The sequence below is a fragment of the Cyprinus carpio genome, chromosome A10, assembly GCF_018340385.1.
Source record: "Cyprinus carpio isolate SPL01 chromosome A10, ASM1834038v1, whole genome shotgun sequence".
NCBI lineage: Eukaryota > Metazoa > Chordata > Actinopteri > Cypriniformes > Cyprinidae > Cyprinus > Cyprinus carpio.
Window position 1 is genome coordinate 17,989,112 of NC_056581.1, and position 9,106 is coordinate 17,998,217.

Here is a 9,106-nt window from a genome sequence, read left to right on the forward strand (position 1 = left end):
GATGAGATCTCAACAATGTCTCAAATGGTGCTCAGATTTGCCAAGTCTGTAATCAAAAGATATCAATATGTACACACACAAGCACACGTATAAACATTTCTCATCTAATTGTCAGAAAATCAAAAGCTTTGAGCTGCTATCCATAAAAATTTTATAACTCTAACAATAATTTTATAACTCTAAGACAATGTTAATTCTAGTCTTTTTTTTCACAATATCTAAAAATAATGGAAATGAGAGCAAAATGAGATCTCTTTCATATCTCAATTATTTCTCCTAGACAGCATTGAGATAAAATATAGAGAAAATCCAAACGAGATTCTTTATCTTTGGGAAAAGACCCCAGTAATCTCACATGAATTTCAGAAGAGATCTCAACAATGTTTCAAACGGTGCTCAGATTGGCCAAGTCTGCAATGAAAAGATCTCAAAACAAACATTTCTCATTCAGTTCTCTGAAGATCACAGTTATTTGAGCTGCTATTCATATTAATTCATAATTCAAACAATTGTTTCAATTCTATTTATTTTTATTTCTCTCTAATAATTGCAGGAGAAACATCTGAGACTTTGTAATGCTTCAATGCAACATAAATGAGAACTCCATTAAGCCTCCTGAGTGATAAACGAGCAACATTTGATCAATTTTATTATCTTAATTTCTCAGTTATTTTTTTTTTTTGTACTTCTCGCTAAGAATTTTGGACGAGAAAAAATTAATATTTAAATGTAGCTAATGAGAACTCCATTAAGCCTTTTGAGCGATGAACGAGCAACCTCTGAACAATAAAATCTTCCCCTGAGTAGGTGTTTTAATTGATTTTAAACCATAAAACAAAAAACATCCAATCAATAAAAACAAAAAACAATAAAAAAAGATACATATAATTAAAAAAAAAAAAAAAAAAATAATAATAATAATAATAATAATAAAAAAAAAAAAAAATAAAAAAAAAAATAATACTTGCTTTCATGGATCTTTTTCCACTGCTCAATTTAAAAGTTTATTCTCTGAAAGTAAAGTACACAAGCAAAATGATCGTTTAAATGATTTTTCAGTGTTTTAACTGGAAAATAAGACATAAATGGTCATTTAGGATAGTTTGTTTTCACTACAGTGGAAAGTGATGGTATCAAACCACATGGAACTGCACATTTGGCACATCTTAAAGGAATACCATAGTATTACCATCAGTACTAGTGCTCAAAAAACACAGTACAAATCCTCCGCAATACCGTGTTACTTTTGGATGTCCAGAGGAGAGCATAGGCAATCACAGCAGAGAGTTTTCCCCTAAAAGTGCTCCTTCCCCACCGCCTACGATTTCTCTGTCTCTGTCTCTCCTCTGGCTGGCTGCTGCTTAACTCAGCTGCACGCTCACAACTGCAGTGGAGCAACACAGGCAGCCAAAGAAAGAAGACAATTATCCTCAATATCTGTCACTCACATGACAGCCCAGCTTCTCCTAGCCATGCTTCAACAGATGCAGGTGGGGGAACAAAGAGGTTTGGGCTGCTGCTTTTAAGCAAACTCTCTCTCTGTCTTTCTCATTACCTGGCCCATTTGCATGCAAACTGTCAAACAAAGGTGTTGATGGGGAAAGATACAAGAAGAAAGGAGTAAAGATTCTGTATACCGCCTCTGTGTGTGTCTGTTTACGTGGGTTTGGGCTTTTGCAGGCACTACAAGTAAGTACAAGCGTTTTGTCGTCGCGTATCACATGCACAGTTTCCTCCAAATCGATCACCCACAATGCATCTTTTTGCACCCACGATTCGCAAGCAAAATCCAGACCCCTGTGTAGATTTAAAGATACATTTCCTTCCTACACGACTAGAAATCTGAATTTAACCTACACAAACTCACAATAAAACATCCCTAGTTGTATTTTCCCATGCACAATTCATCATGTCATCATACCAAAATGCTTTTATTAAACTATGAACATACCGGACAACTATAGCCCATCACAAGACTTGGATGTATTTTACATTGACTTTCCAAGTTTCCTAGCAACAAGGAATTTGTCTATCAACAACAAAGTGAAAATGTGATGCGATCACAGCTAATCGGAACATATTTGAGGCTTTATATACATTAAACTAGAGGTTCATGTAACAATTATATACAAAGCAGAATCAAATACAATCGAGATTACAACAAAAACAAAAAAAATAAAAACAAAAATATGAGAAGAATCAAATTTAGGCGTGTTTATACTTAAAACAAGAAAAATAAATACAATTTAAAGGAAAAACAAGTTTATTTTTCGTATACCATTGACAGCAAAAAGTCACTTAATTTGTACGCATTTTTAAGAAAACAAGACTTAATATCTTAAGTCATTTTGCTTTTTATGAAAATGCACTGCAATCAAAAATATGAAGAAAATCAGTCTACCAAAGCATGATGCCACTGAAATTAAAACTTGCGACTGGTTATGAAAAAAAAAAAAAAAAAAAAAAACACGTTTATTGCCTGGTTAGTTCATGACGTATCATGTCAATTGTTAACCTGAAGTACATTGCATAATTTTTAATGAGTTTGTTTTAGTCAGGCTTTTGACTTCTTTGAGTTCTAAAAACATATTTTGAAATCCCTAAAACAAGATAAACTCTTGCAACTCGCACATTAGCAGCACAGTGAAAATAAATAAATAAATAAAATCCTAGTCTTAACTGCTGTTTATGTTTTATTCTCCAGTTAAAATATAGTCTTGAAACAAGAAGACTTGTATTCATATACAGTGTACTGCACTGGCAGGTTTTTTACTTGTTTACACTTAAAACAAGTGTAAAAATATGACAAATACTTCCCTGTTTTAGATATTTTGATTGGAAAATAAGACTAGGGTTTTTGCAGTGCGCTGCTCCATGTGTGTGATGCATTATGCAAATTCAAGCCATGACTGAAATATCTCCCCATATAGTTGTACAAACAAATTATAATCACGTGAAACGTGTTTACTGGCGTTTTGGAAGTGCATCAGAAGACAACACTGCCATCGCAGTTCTGGGCTGAATTTAGCAGGTATGTAAATATGTTTGCTCAATCCTCACGACTGGGCTGCGTACAGTGAGACAGACAATGCTCCACACTGCTTTTATTCATTAATGGCAGCTTTTGTTCCTGTAAACAACATGAATATTTAATCCGTCCTAAGATTCCCTCTTGGTTAATGAATGTGTCTCAACCAGCACGCCTGGCTCTCTGGGGACGCGGGCCGCCGGGAACGGTTGCTAAGCAGTCATAGCGAACGTACTGCACTCTTTCATGAACAACACGAGCGTTCTGCACCACGGCTCAGAACCCGCACGCATGCGTGCACGCTGACACGCTCCGACCCTCCGCGGGTCTCCCGGAGGGAACGACAAGATACGCAAACGCACCGCGACACCCGGCTGATGTCACTTCCTGTGAATCTGTTGCGCGTTTGCACGATTTTGAAACTGGTTTATGAGCAATTATGGGTTATTTATTACCACCTCTCTCTCCAGTACATGAATGCCACATGTTCCTCCAAAGACACGGAGAGAGGATCGGGCCGCGTGCACGCAGACAGACACTCGTAAACTTCTGCGTCTCCGTGCGCAATTGGTCCACAGGGAGAGAGCAGCGATCTTATGGAGGAACCCACGCCAGACCCTGCCTCAAGCAGGCTTCCAGCTGTTGTCAATTACTGCCACTTTAACGGCGCGTTAAACACACAATGGCCAATGAGGCGCTGCCACCAGAGTCACTATTTAACTGCAACACGGCCATTAGCTGATCCTGAGGGCCCGGCGCCTGCTGCTTTACCTAGCGAGGCCCAATTTAATGAAATTAAAGCTCAGCTCCCTTTAATAGCCAGGTTCCCCGTCATAAATTCATTAGCCGCTGATGAGTATCTTCCCGTTACATTTTAACGCGAGATTTACAGTCGCCTAATGGAAACCATCAATGTTTTAAGGAGTTCGTCTCATTAGGGAGGGATTTTTAATAGACAAACAAAGACGGGATAATTGCCGCGGGAGCTTATGTTTTACCGGGGGGTCGAACGGTTACATCCGAAGGGGTTTTCCTCGTTCTCCAGCTCAGAAATCAGCCTACGCCAATTACTTTGGGTAAGGTAATGAGCGCCGCTGTTGACTCAGGTGAGCGCAAATGAAAGGCTGCACACACTACTGCCCTTCAGGCCGGGTATTACATTTCTCTCATCTGTTTTGCCGTTGTCGGTGTGTGCGCGTTGGGGGTGTAATATATATGGACGGGGGCAGGAATGCCGCCCTCCCCTCTTCCCCGGTACCCCTAACGTCTCAAATATCCTCAATGTCAAACATGGTGGGCTCCAAAAATACCTCTCTGTGCAAGAGTCTCTGCTTCCACTGGATGTCCATCTATAGGTCTGTTCCTCGCAATAGCAGCACTAATGCAAAACATCGTCGCTAATCTTATGCGCGTGCTTCTCATCAAAGCGACTGTCACCATCTTTTCAAAGCGTCGTGGTTTTGGAAAACGATGCTGAATGCAATTAATCATGTTAAATGATATAATAATTATATGTTTTATATAGTATGCACTTTTTTTTTTTTACATTTATAATATATGTTTATATAGTGTGATTTTATTATAATTAAAAAAAAGTGAACTTGTGTGGAGGCTGTACATTAAACACAAGCTCTAGGATGGCAACATGGACAGGTTGGCATGAACAAAACTACATCATGCAAAATAAATAAATAAATACACCACAGATTAATGAGAATTCACTTGAAACTAAAATAATATAACTCTAATATTTTTTTTAAATGCACTTTTCATTATTAGTATTATTTGTTGTATTCATAGTACCAGTAGAGCAGCAGCAACAATGTTATTATCATCATCATTATATTAAAATATTATTAAAATGTATATTTTATTAATGTTAAAATTAATATATTATGAAAATTAATGTAATATTAAAATGGATAGTGCAGTTATTACTAATATTAGCAATATCAATCTAAAATTAAATTATATTAAAATTAGAGTATTGTTTAAAATATACAGTATGAGATACAATAAAAGATATTGTATTATTTACAAATATAAAATAATATAAAAAATAATACTAATGTTAAAGTTATAACTATTCTAACTATTAAATAACTATTAAATTATATTAAAACCAATGTGTTATTAAAATTGACATTGTATTAATTAGTGTATTAATACTAATCTGAATGTTAAAATTAATATAATATTAAAATTAATATTGTATTAATGTTAATATTAAATGTTAAAATTAATATAATAAAAAAATAACATCAATATTAATATATTCATTCACAGTTCAGAATTTTATGTGTTTTTGAGATGCCACATAATACCAGTGCCAAAGCAAAACCAGTAAAGAACCACTGTCATCAAGTGTCCCGTTAAATGCTAAAGCATCTGTTGTTGAGTTTGCTGTCACCAGTGATAGACAAGATTTGTGCTTTGACTGATGACATTGTGCAATACATCAGCAAGTGTTTGCTTAAAGCGGACAGTGAGATGGGACCCCTGCTGCCAACACATGCACTGTATACCATTTGCTGCGCTTTATCCGTTCATCATTCACTTTACTCTTTCTGATGTGGATCTACCTTTGCATCTAAAAGACGTGAATCGCAAAAATGTGATGTAAGTCTTTGAGCTTGTGACTTACATGCTACCATCAAGATGCAACATCTAGACTGTGCTGCCTCCCAAACACACACGCCTCTGGGCTGCCCATCATCTTCATGTTACTCTCTCAGACGGCTAACATAAACAGATTTTCTAACTGCAATGAAAACATACTGCACCAGCCAGTGTGTGTCTGAGAGAGAGACAGGCTCTTCTTTCAGTCAGAGACGACCTGAACGCCACACACTCCAGACCACCGTCTGCAAGACCCCGTCCTGCAGGAAAAGCACAAATCAAATACCTTTAAGTTTGTTTGTCTTACCTCACTGGCAACTTGTTTTCTCTTGTTTTAAGCAAAAGTGTAACCAAATTTAGGGAGGTTTATGCTTAAAACAAGAAACTGTCTACCAGTGGGGTAAGAACAAGAAATTTAATTTAAGAAATATTACATAAAAATAATAACTAACACAGTTTTGCGTCTAAGTAGGTTTATCTTGTTTTAAGGCTATTTAGACATCGCAAAACTTGACAGAAACATTTATCATAAAATACTGAATACCTCAGCTGTTTCTCCAAGAAAGCAATGAGATTAACTGTTTCTCTTGGAAAAAAATATTTTTGGAGCAACATTTGAGATAAAGTACTTAACACATAATTCTGAACCTCTGGTATCTCATTCACAGCTCTATCAGAGGTAGATGTACCTGAAAGGCAAAAATAAACACAATTAAATGAAAGAAGTCTATTATGCTTAGCAAAGCTACATTCATTTGATCAAAAATACAGTAAAAACAGTAATATTTAAATATTTATCTAGTTTAAAATTCTAGTTTTCTATTTAAATATATTGTAAAATGTAATCTATTTCTGTGATCAAAGCTGAATTTTCAGCATCATTACTCCAGTCTTCAGTGTCACATAATCTTCAGAAATCATTCTAATATGCTGATTTGCTGCTCAAGAAACATTTCTGATTATTATCAATGTTGAAAATAGTTGTGCTGCTTCATATTTTTGTCAGAAACGGTAATACTTTTTTCCAAGATTGAGGAATAGAATGTTCAAAAGAACAGCATTTATTTGAAATATAAATCTTTTGTCACAATATAGGCTTAAGTGACTTTTCTATCACTCTCGATCTATTGAATGCATCCTTGTTGAATAAAAGTAATAATTTCTTTATGCATTGAATTTGGGTTATGGTGTTCAACAGTAGTCTGCCTGCTGCAATATATGCAAATAACAAGCAGGAGTTTTTGGATGTAAAATAAAACTAATTCCAATGCTGCTCTGAGGCCCCCACCAATGCATCAATCAATAGGGAGTGTGTCCTCCACAGCGCCTGAGTGAAAATCCAGACATGAGCTCATGCTGGAGAAATATACACAAAAGGCTCAGAGTGAGCGTGCACACGCACACGCACACGCACACACACACACACACACACACACACACACACACACACATTTGGAAAGTGCTGTGGTGATGTTTTATGACTGCCTCGCATTAATAAACAAAATAAACAAATATACAAATGGTCGGGAACTGTTTTCACGAGGCATGAACCAACACATGAGGTAGTAGTTTGTTCACGCCTTTGTGTTTAATAACCCATAAATGCATAAACCACACTATAAAACTCTAATATTTTTCCCCCATTCCAAAATCTGCCAGCCAAAAGGGCTTTAGCTGTTTTACAGTAATATAACCTGAAAACAACATGTGTATACAAACAAGTTATAAGAATTGTATTTTCTCACAGCTCTACGTAGAAAGTTAGATATGTAAGTATATCCAACTCTATTTGCATACAGTAAACTCACAAAGCAATATATACACTATAAAGCAAATATTGTTTATATCATCACAAAATGTGAACTATGTTATCGCACAGCTCTATATATAAAGTTGGATATACATCCAACTTTATTCACAAACTTAGTATACTCACCAAAAACAATCTTTATTTTATATAGCAGGTTTACATTTTTTTTGTTAATATTGTTGCAAAATGTGAGCTATTAAACACACAGATCTATATGTAAATTTGGATGTATGTGTATATCCAACTTTATTCATATGCATACAGTACAATATATGCACTTATATTGTATATAAGTATTTCCAACTTTATTTGCACACACTTAGTATATACATGTAAAATGATATAGCCTATAGCAAATCTCAGTTGCTTGATTGTTTATATCTAAAAAAACATCAACAACCAACCAAATAAACAAACAAAAAACTATATTTTCACCCAGCTCCCTATATAAAAAGTTGGATGTATAAGTAGCTAAATATATGTATATGTACAGTATGGCCTACTCATGTACACCATATAACCTAAAGCAAATCTCAACAGCTTGAGCATTTACATCATCGCAAAATGCAACTATATTATCAGGCCAGCTCTGCTTAATGCAACCATAGGGCACGAAAATACTAAGATTTTCTAAACATTAACATCCACATTTTTTGTAAAGTAAAATAAAATGAACTTGACTTGGCTTGAAACACAAATGGCGTGAAGCCATTTAGATTTGAATTGTGAAACTTGAGGACCATTAAAATATTATTTTAATACATTTTTATCACAATTGAGGCAATATAACTTTTCTAATCACTGCCAGAGCCTCTCCAGTGTTCCCATGTCCTGTGAGACTTGGTTGGTGTGTCGCGTCTGAGATCATTGGTGCCACCAGGGTCAGGTTTATTTCAGAAACTTTAGTCCCCGTGGAAGAAATCCGAGGCATGTGCATCACCAGTGTTGTGGGTGTATTTATGAGCATGATGTACACTGGGTATTTTTGGCCCAGCATGAGGACAGAGAGAGCGTGAGTAGAGGGTGATCATTTCAGGGACGTGGAGGTGGGGGCTGGTGCTCAGCGCCCAGTTAATTTTATCTAACGGCCCGAGCACAATCAAAACTAGAGATTGACTCGTCGTGAAGAAGTGAGGGCTGGTGTCAAGGATACAGAGTGAGAGTGAATGAGAGAAGGAGAGAGAGAGAGGCTGCTTGTGATTAATCTGGCTGCATTGCATCACCGCCCTCCGGAGCAGCCAACTGGAGCACCCAGCGAAGTGAGCGCTGTCTATTCTGAGAGCGGAGCCTCATCTCGACGCCAGCCACCACCGTCTTATGACTGCCACTAAACACCAGTCGCTCTCACATCTCTCTCGGTGTTTCAGAGCTTGGAGGATGACCTCATCAGGGCCATTACACAACACTTAACACCCATCGACCAGCACATGTCAATGTGACACGTTTGCTTTAATGGCAGTGGGCTGGAACTCCATATTCGATATTAATTAGGTTGGGCGAATACTGTATGTATTGTATGCATACTATATACTGCAGCAATAGTATGAATAGTATAGTAGAAATGCATACTACTATAGTATACTCTCAGAAAAAAAGCTTCAAAACAGGGTTATTAGAGTCAACTAAAACCATTCTTTGAAATGTCATAT